The 10,149-nt window shown below is 47.5% G+C and overlaps 1 long non-coding RNA gene across 1 annotated transcript; it reads left to right on the top strand.

Annotated features, from left to right (window-relative positions):
- The first annotated feature begins 7,523 nt into the window (after positions 1-7,523).
- LOC109299965 lies at positions 7,524-9,791 on the top strand. Its single transcript, XR_002098078.1, has 2 exons — positions 7,524-7,736; positions 8,289-9,791. It is a non-coding gene; the product is annotated as an uncharacterized LOC109299965 (long non-coding RNA).
- Positions 9,792-10,149: the final 358 nt, after the last annotated feature.

The raw sequence follows: 10,149 nt of genomic DNA, 5'->3' as shown, positions 1-10,149 counted from the left end.
GGCAAAATACTCTCTGCCTCCAGTGGTACAAGATGAGCACTGTAAATGGGTCCTTGCATATCTCTCTTGGCCTGCCCAGCAATAACATCAAACAGAAGGTACTTGTCTTCACTTCCAAAGTCCTTCACAGTTTTTCCATTCCTTACCTATCACAATCAAGTGGCCAACTCCTGCCCCCATTATGTCACCCTCCATCTCCTACTTGCAATATTCTCAAGCTGGCCCCTTTGTGTTTTCTCCTGTGTTTTGCTTTGCACTTGGGAACAGTGCCCCAGGTGCATCTGCAAAGCTGCCTCTGTGGTTTCCTTCAATTTTCTCCTTAAAACTCTCCTTTGCTGGGATGCCTCTAAAAAACTCGACAACAGTTAGAGCACCAATACCAAGAGCAGCGCATCCTGTGCTGACCAGCCATTTGTTATTGGTTCCCTGTGCTTCCCCGTCTCTCTGTTTCCATCTGCTATCTCTGGTTTTATATTCAGCTAAGGCCACCAGGGAGGACCTGTGCTTTGTTCTATGTTTGTAGAGGTTAGTGTAGTCTAGGCCCAGAGAGGGAGAGGCCACATCTTCCTAACCCCTCTAGCAGCTGCCTGGATCCTACTCTTCCCTTGCCTGCTCTAACCTTTCTGGTGCTCCACCCTGCCACCTCGCCTGCCACATCTTGAAGTTACAACTGGACTGGGAGGCTGCCCCAAGGGTTTTGCTTCAGATTCTTTCCTGGGCTGTGACTCCCTGGGCTTGGCACCCTTTGCTTTAGCTGGGCCCCTCTGCCTGAGGTCCACTATCCCAGGACTGTAGGCTCCCAGGCCCCAGCCCTAGTGGGTTCTGGGCCTCCCAGCCCCTGTTTCACCCTTTGCAGGCTCTGGCTTTGCACTTTCAGTCTTTTCTGCTGCACACGACATGCCTTCAGGTGCTACTAGTGCTGCCCCCGCAGGCATTGCTTGCAGCCTACAAGCTTCTCAGGGCTCACAGCTGGGCCTTGGTCCTCTTGGCCTTAGTCCACTTATGCCACCTTCCCCCTTTTGAAGGGTTTAGGACCTAGGGTGCCCCGGCACCCTTCTCGGTGGCCTCCTCCTCCCCTACAGCCACAATCCAGTCCTCTAGTTGGAACTTCAACACAATGAAAAACACGAATGTCTGCTTCCAAACAAAAGGCTTCCCTCCACTCTGGGCCAATGCCACACTGTGATAACAAGCTAAAGCATAAGGGCAAAATAGTTCTGCTGCCTGGTGATGCTGGAGCTTCCCTGCAGCTCCCTGTGGTCTGGAGTCTTTCCTTCTTGATCAGATCACCCCCTTCCCAAGGCCTCAGCCACGGTCCTGGCTTTATAAGGTTTCTAACCTCCTTTTTAGGTTGCTTGACCCATCACTTCTACCCCAGGCCTGTCAATCACTGGCCACACTGTGCTGGCCACACCTGAGCTGAGTGGCTGTTTTATTAAAGTTCCCACTGCCTCATTATAGATAAACTCATTCTTCTAGATAAACTGAGTGACTGTGACATAGATGATTACACTGTCAAGTGGGTGGTAAATTGGCTTAGGGGTCGCATCCAGAGAGGTGGTGGATGGGTCAGTATCAACTTGGAAAGATGTGGGCAGTGAAGTACCACAAGGCTCGGTCCTTGGACCGGTGCTGTTCAATGTCTTCATCAGTGACTTGGATGAGGGTGTGGAAAGAACTCTATCCAAATTCACAGATAATACCAAATTATGGGGTAAAGTTAATGGAACAGAATAGGATGCAGTTCAATAAGGACAAATTCAAAGTGCTGCATCTAGGGAGAAGGAATCACCAGCACATTTACAGGATGGGGGAGGACCTTCTCAGCAGCACAGCAGCAGAAAGGGATCTTGGAGTCATGGTTGACTCCAAGATGAACACGAGTCATCAATGTGATGAAGTGATCAGTAAAGCTAAACGCACTTTATCATGCATTAGCAGGTGTATGACAAACAGGTCCATGGAGGTGATACTTCCCCTTTATGAAGCATTGGTCAGGCCACAGTTGGGGTACTGTGTCTAGTTTTGGGCGCTGTGCTTCAAGAAGTATGTGGACAACCTCAAGAGGGTTCAGAGGAGGGCCACTCGTATGGCTAGGGGCCTGCCAGCAAAGCCCTACGAGGAGAGATTGAGGGCCCTGGATCTCTTCAGCCTCTGCAAGAGAAGGCTGAGAGGTGATCTTGTGGCTGCCTACAAATTCATCAGGGGGGAACAGCAAGGAATAGGAGATGCTCTGTTTATCTAGGTTACCCTCGAAATAACCAGGAACAACGGCCACAAACTGACAGACACCAGGTTTAGGTTAGACATCAGGAAGAAATTCTTTATGGTGAGGGTTGCCAAAATCTGGAATGGGCTTCCAAGGGAGGTGGTGCTTTCCCCCACCTTAGGGGTCTTTAAGAGGAGGGTAGACATACACCTGGCTGGGGTTGTCTGACCCCAGCGCTCTTTCCTGACCAGGGCAGGGGGTTAGACTCGATGATCTGCTGAGGTCCCTTCTGACCTAAACATCTATGAATCATGAATCTACTGGTCCCTCCAGGGGTTTGGAGCCAGCCAGCTGGTCCCTGGCTCTCTCTCTCCTTCAGTTCATTACAACAAGATCCACACATTTTGTGTTTGTATCCCATCTATGATTAAGGGTTCTTGATACTACAGCAGTGAATAATACCAGGCAACCCCACTGCTGTTGACCCATGAAGGATGGAGGCAGGTCCATCCTCCATAAGCACAACTGATCTCCTCATACCAAGTAGTGTCTGGAAACCTCCTGGATAATGGTGTCTGTTTTATCGAAAATCACAAACCTATTTTCATAGAGGAGAGAATGGTTCCCTTGTCTCTCATCCTGTCAAAGTCAAATTTGGAGATACTCTGTCTCATTCCTCCCCAGTGGAGGATGTTAGTGGGAGGAGGAGGTTGTGTGTGTGAACGGCACGGAGGTGTTTGGGCTCTGCTTCAGTGCTAGGAAAACGATATCCTGGTGGAGAAGCCCGAGGGGGAAGAGACTGTTTTGATGTTGATTTTATTTGTTCATGTGAGTAGCTTTGCTGCCGGTCTGGGATGGAGGTGGATGGGAGTGATTTAGGGGCCCACTGGGAAAGTCTAGCTCAGGGTTGTAGACTGCCACAGGACCTGTATAAACACATTATAAACATCCAGTGATGAGATTACAATGACTAATGTGCCAGTGGGTGGCTTGGTTCTCTGGCTTCAGGGCTGGAATACTCTTCCATGCCTTGAGGACTACCCATGTACTTGTTCCTGGGCAGGCGGCAGTAACCAGAGTGCCTGTGTGCTGTGGGGACCTCTCTATGTCAGTGCAGTAGCTAGATAAGAGACAGCAAGTGAATGCACGGTCCCTGTGACTATGGGCTTAGTGGTGAAGAACAGGACCCTAGAAGTGAACAGGGCACTAACGTAGGCATGATGCAATGGGTCTATTTTATTGCTTTAGCGTATTCTCTCCAGGGACCATCTCTTCCTCTGTCCAAGCACAAGGACAGTGGTTTGATTGCAGCGGCTACTTCAACATAGATGCACTCTAAGATGTGCCCACATGCTTTTGCCCCTGTGACTTCCCCCATCCCTGATCCGGCCTCCAAAGAAACATCCACAGAAGGAAAAAACCTGCCGTATTCATGGCTGCTGATGTTGTCCTTGTGGTTGCCATCAGTAGACCCTGTACCTCTGTGCTGCAGCAAAGGAAGAAGCTTTGCGCTTGTCGTTCCAAGGCCCTGTGCTTTTGCCAACTCAGGGTTGTAATTAGGGAGGTGACTTAGAGGAAAACTGGGTCCCAGTTTCCTAGATGCCATGTCAGGAGGCATATCTGTCAGAGAGGCTGTAGGCGTCCTCTAAGAAATGTTTGCCCTGCTTTTCAGAAAGCTGGGGCCCTTTGTTCCTTCTCATGGCAGCTTGACTCAATAATTAATACTTAGCACTGTATAAACATTAGCTAATTAATCCTCACAACACCCCCGATGGGAAGGTTTACTGTTTCCACTATGGAGATGAGAAAGTTCAGATGTAGTGGGTCAAACTGAGCTGCCTCCTCCCCTCGTGGTAAAGGACAGAGAGCACAAGCTCTTTGAGTGCATCTCAGAGATTGTCCTTTCCTACAGGAGAAAGAGACCTGGAGACCTCAGTGTGATGGCAGTCCAAATGCAGTCCAAACGCAAGGTGATGGGGGATAAAGTAGCACTATCTCAGCAGAGGGTCTGTACCTCCGGGGTGGCATCTGTTTTCTCCTCCCTGCTGGAGCAGAAAACCACACTGCTGGCAAACCCAGCCTCCCTGGTGCAGGAGGGAATCCCTGTTGCCAAGGGTGCAGTTCACTTCTCCATGACATCAGCTAGGATATCAACCTTGCTCTGAAGGAGTAAGTACCTCCTGGATGATAGCAACTGCCTGGCTCCTACTGTCTCCAGAGTGGCCCCTTGAAGGCTCTTTTTCTCATGAGGAAATAGGTCACTGGTGAGTTGAGGCCTTGCTACTTCCTCTCATACTCCTCCTCTCAATGAGGAGGAAGGTGGGATCCAGAGAGGTTAAGTGACCTGTGCAGGATCTGGGGAGGCAAATCCATTCCAGGCCCAAATTCAGGCAAAATTCACTCCAATCAAAATCCTTTAATGTTTGTCCGCTTAACCTTTGGGTCCAGATGTAGCTGCTTCGAGCATCCTGCTAATCGAGGACACACCAGATGTTAAACCCTGCTCTGATGGATGCTGCCTGTGAAGTCTGCACATCTCCCTGTCCTGGGAAATGTTGCCCACTTCCTCACCCTCCTGGATGGTGCCGCTAACAGAACAGCCAGAATTCCCCACTTCAGACTTTTCCTGGGCAGCCTTTGGACGTATGCTATGTACGCTATGAAACATGTGGCCACTTCTGACCTCTTAAAGGCTCCAGCCAAGGTTGAGGCCACCCTGCAGCACTCATGGTATATATATAGCAAGAGACTTCTTCTCTGACGAGTTTACAGTCTAAATAGACTGAACATATAAAGGCAGGGTGGAGGATGGGGTGGGACTGCTGGTCTCCCAGGTCCTAAATGAGCTCCAGAAGTGCTGGAATGTATTAATTTTGGACATCCTTTATCTTGGATGTGCTCAGCACATGCTTATGGGATTGAGCCCCCCTGGTGAGATAAACTTGAGTATCCTGCCTCTGATCTGCTCAAGATCAAACTGAACGTTACCCAGGGAGGTGGACAGCACTGATGCTCAAGTGGTCTGGAACATGCCCTCCAGGGGAAACTTGGGTGCTTGGAGTATTTAGGCACTGTAGGGTTAGGTGAAAATTGAGCAGTGCTTTTGAGGATGTCTAAATGGTGAATTTAGGCACTAAAATGGTGGGGGGAGATAGGTGTCATGGTACTTTTGATGATCTGGGCCAACAGACTTGCTGAAGAGCACACAAGATATATGTGCAATAGCAAAGAACTGAACCCAGAGGACAGCAAGGCCTGCTTTGGGGGCTGTTGTTAGTTAGCCCATAGACATGAGACTGCATTGCTGCAATGCTCTTGTGCCTGTGTATTCTTTGTTCCTTGCTGCCTCATGTGCACAAGCATTGTAGCTGCAGCTTGCCGAGCCACTTGGTCTGTGTATTGCCCTGTCATCGTTCAGAGCAGAACATGGACAACCAGCCAAGAAAAGACACCTATGGGGAATGCTGCTCTTCGGTAGGGTGACCACATTTCCCTATGCTGAAAATGGGACACCTGGTAAGCTTTTACTAGTGTCCAAGGGAGTTCACTTACCTGTGCAAAAACAGATGAGAAATACGCAACACGGTGAAACATGTTTAATATCACTTCAAAGAGATTGAGTGGGTTTGACTTCAGAAGTTAACCAACACAATAACTCCCCCCTTACAAACAGCATTACCAGTGAAGTTATGTACTTACAATAAAGGCGTTTCTGATGGTTTTTCCTTGTCTTGCTGTCCTTTGGGGTGTGAAGTTGCTTGTTGCCAGTTGTATTTCTCTGAAGCTGCTAGTTTGTCAAGGGTCTGCTTGTCTTTCAGCAGCTTGCCAGAGAACGTAGCAGAATCCAGATCAAAAATTAACTCACCCAGACAATATAGCCTTCATTGTGGAGACATTCAGATGTTGTTTTTCATCGATCATTATTGAAAAGACACGTTCTACAGGGGCAGAGGTTCCTGGTGAACACAACACATTGCACAGCTGAAGCTAGACCTATGTATTGGACCTCCTGGTTGTCCATCTCTTGAAAACCGTTCGGCCACCTTTCAGCAATGGGTATTTCCTGCCCGTTTCAGTCAAAAAGATGACGAGAGATGATTGATTTTGTAGTGGCCCACTCATCAAAAAGACAATTCTCAGCCGACACGTGGGAATTGCAGTGCGGCATGTAGTGAGGCTGTCTTGTGTTTCATCCCCCACTGGCACATTTCCCAGCAGGGCCCACCCAAGCTTTCTGGTGCACTCCAAGGCAGGTTTCCAGTGCTCTCTGTAGGGCAGGCCTGTTGTGTAAAAATTGTTGACTGCATTGTAAAATTCTCCCTTCGTTTGCCTGCAGTCTACAAGAGACTGCAGCAGGGTCTTTGTTTCTGTTGTGACAAATCTTTCTCCAAGCCACTCCGCTAAATTATCCTGCAGGGAATATATCTGCAGCGCAACTTCTGTCACCGACAAACCGCTTTTCTCGATCGCCTCTACGGTCTTCTGCAACGTGACTGTTTGTTTACTGGCAAAAGCAAGCCACGATTTAGTGCGAGGGGCATGGAAGACTTTCTTTAGCAGTGTCGGGCATTCGTCTTGAGAAGAAAAACCTGCTTTAAGCCCATCGAAAATCAACACAATTCTGTCCAGCGCTGGTCCCAGTGACAGGACTTGTGTGCTGTCATGCTCTAGTAATTTAAAATACTGGAGATTGACAAATTGGCAGAAGTCTTTCAGCTCTTCAACACGTGCAGCTGTAAATGTGAAGGTATTTATAAACCTTTACAGCAAAGTCCCTGGGAAGACTGCAGTTTGGAGGCAGTTATGTACAAGATGAACATCACAACCAATACCAAAAATCTCTTTTCCTAGTTTGGCTTGGAGTTTTCACCATAAATTCTTTATTCTAGCACACCTGGCACCACCAAAATTAGTGCTGGTATTGTCTGCTAAAAATCCATCCAGCTTGGCCCTAAGAGTACTTTGCAATCACTTGCTGGAGAAATGCACACTGCACATCGGGTGTTTTACCCAGTGGAGAAGCAATGTGATAATTTTTGTGTTAACTCCCCTAATTGGAAGAAAATAGTGCACAAGAACAGGTAATAGCTTTTGCTCCTTTTCGTTTGATGCAGCCACACTGAGTGGAGTAAATGAGCACTTCTCCAAATCACAAGGTGAAAATTGAGCAGAGGTTTATTTTCAATGTACTTCTTCTGTTGATAGAGGAACTAAAGCGTTGCAAATTATTGCCTCAAATTTTGTGTGAGCAAATGAAAACTTCAGCTGGCAGTTTCTTAATTAATTGTGATGTATAATCACTCGACCTGAAACTGTCTGTGATGCACAAAAGGGTCATCAAACAGTCGCTAGCAAAAATTTGATTGGCTTCTGTGTTTTGCTTAATAAAAAATTCTGAAATGCTTGGAGTTGCATACTTACTTCTTTTGGCTTCTTTCGTGTTTTTTGTCCGAAGGTGCTGAGTGATGTCACAGCGGCCACCACGAGCCATTGAAGAATGTGCTCCCCAAGTGTGGCAATAATGTGGGTATTGTCAGCTGCTGATGTTTCCTTTTTTCACAAAAACGTCAATTGATTTTGTAGGTCTTTAAAAAACAGGCACATTTTTGTGATGTTTTATAGCAAACACTACTGATAACCTCAGTAACCTTACTGTGGGAGCTGACACTGCACCGCATGTGCACCTGATGGGGGTAGGTAGATCCCAGAGCTGTCGCCTTATGCCGTCGCCACCTAGCATAAATCAAACCAAGTTGTAAAATGATGGGATGTTATTGTGAAATGGAGGGAATGAAAAAAATGCAATTAAGTTCATTTTTAGGCTATATGATACCATTCATATTTTCTTATGAGTATGCAATGCATTCGCTGGCAAAAGAAAATGGGACAAATTGCCACTTTTGCAGGAAAAAGTTGAGATGCTTTTCCTGACTTTTGGGATAGGACTGTTTTGGCCAAAACAGGATGTATAGTCGCCCTACTCCTTGGGAATGACTTTCACACAGCCCTCCTAGCAAATAAGGGAGTGCTATTGTTTTACCTGCTGCTAAATAACATTCTCCCCTTCCCACCTTGGCAGCTTATCAGGAGTTTCTTAACGACTTAGCTTCTCCTTGCGCTGCAACTCCCTGACGACTGCAAGGATGACGCAGCAGCGACTCATGGCTGAATCATATTGTCAACGTCTGGGTGATGAGCCACGCAGAGCAGCGACGGAAGAGCGAGAGCTGTGCTTCCTTCATTTAAATTCCAGCTTCTCTCTGAAGCTGGAAAAACACTTCTAACATTGCCCGACCGTCGTGTTCAGCCGAACCTATGGGCCCCGTCACTCCGGATAGCTGTCTGTGACAGTGGGCCTGCCCTCTGATTCAGAGCAGCCTGCTTTTTAAAAAATCAGACTTATATAAATGCAATACAAAAAGGGAAATAAAAATATGTTCGCAGGCTGGTTGCTGGCACTGAGGTTAATGCAGCAGCCCTTCACCCAGAACAAGTCAGGAAAAAGGATTTTTAGGATCTAAATGAGAAGCATACAAAGACAGATGATCTCATTGGAGCCAAAGCAATGGGAACAGTTGAATGTTGCACAGGCATCCCTGGCACCCTGTGTCTGCTAATTTTTCCTAGTTTTAGCCTGACAATAAACCTCTGCTTCGCCACACTGTGCGGCTGCTCTCACTGTTTCTTCAAGGCAGGCTTCCAGTAACCGGGCTGCTCCTCACAGGTACCGCAGACTGGATTCCCCCTAACTCTTTATCTCACCGTCTAACAAAGTTGTACCCTGAGCATCACCTGCTTTTGCAAATTTTAATCCAGTTTGAAAATGACACGCAGCCACAGCAGTTTAAATGCCCTACAGTTTATAATCCCCACTTCAATAAAAAGTCGAGGCATCAGACACAAAATCTCTCTCCATGCAGAATTTAATGTTATAATCTGAGGGGCTCTCATTTAGGAAGAAGGATAACATGTCTACTGCAGGTGTCATTACCACTCAAACGATCCCCCAGATGTTGAGTCATTATACCACTGGCGGCTCTGTTTCCCAAGCTGCTTCTACTGCTTAAGTCTCTGGGGATCCTATATGTTACCACAATGCAAATAATTATTAACAGTCATTGCACTGGGTAGCACCAGGTATAGCACATGCAAGCAATGTCTAAGACGCCTTATCCAGCTCTCCCACGGCTTTCTTTCCAGATGTGTAATACCAGATGTTATAGCTCTCTCTCTAGTCCCAAGCAGTGATGTGAAAATGCCTTTTTTGTCCCAAGCAGAGCCTCAAAGCTAAAGAATCTGCTCAGACTTTGGAAGACTGAATATGAGAGCAGCAGCATCAACCACCTCTTCATCCAGGCAGGCCCTCCAGAGTAAATGGTACCACTTATGGATGGTAGGTATGGGAGAACAAGTTCCCCTCCATCAGCACTGCTGCGGGGGGCTGGGATGGTATGAGAGCTAAGGCACACGGCTGATAGCCCAGACGATGTGAGGTGGAGGTCACAGCAGACGCACTCGCAGCACGGCTATGTCAGGTTCCAGTGAATTTGCAGATTCTGCTAAATACCTTGTTACAAGGACATGAGAAGGAAGAAGCGCTGCTGCAAGTGGAAGACCATGAAGGAGCACTTTTGCTGCAGCCCATAGAAAGGAGTGGAGCATAGGAACGGCCAAATTGGTTCACACTTATGTTTCATCCCATCCAGTACCTGGTGTGTGATGGGTCTGTGTAGGAAATAGCACAGTCAGCAGACATAAAGCAATCTGCCTCATCAAGGTCTGAACTTAAAACCATGAAATGTTTAGGGAGGTTGTGGGCTCTCCATCACTGGAAGTTTAAGATCAGGCGAGATGTGTATGCAATAGTTTAGGCCGGGGGTACTCAACTCCTGGCCCACAGCCCAGATCTAACCTGTGGAGCCGTACTGTCCACGCCAGGG

The sequence above is a fragment of the Gavialis gangeticus genome, unplaced genomic scaffold (genome assembly GCF_001723915.1).
Source record: "Gavialis gangeticus isolate Ggan-Ray unplaced genomic scaffold, GavGan_comp1, whole genome shotgun sequence".
NCBI lineage: Eukaryota > Metazoa > Chordata > Crocodylia > Gavialidae > Gavialis > Gavialis gangeticus.
Note: the sequence above shows the minus strand (reverse complement) of the source record. Positions and strands in the feature narration are given on the sequence as shown.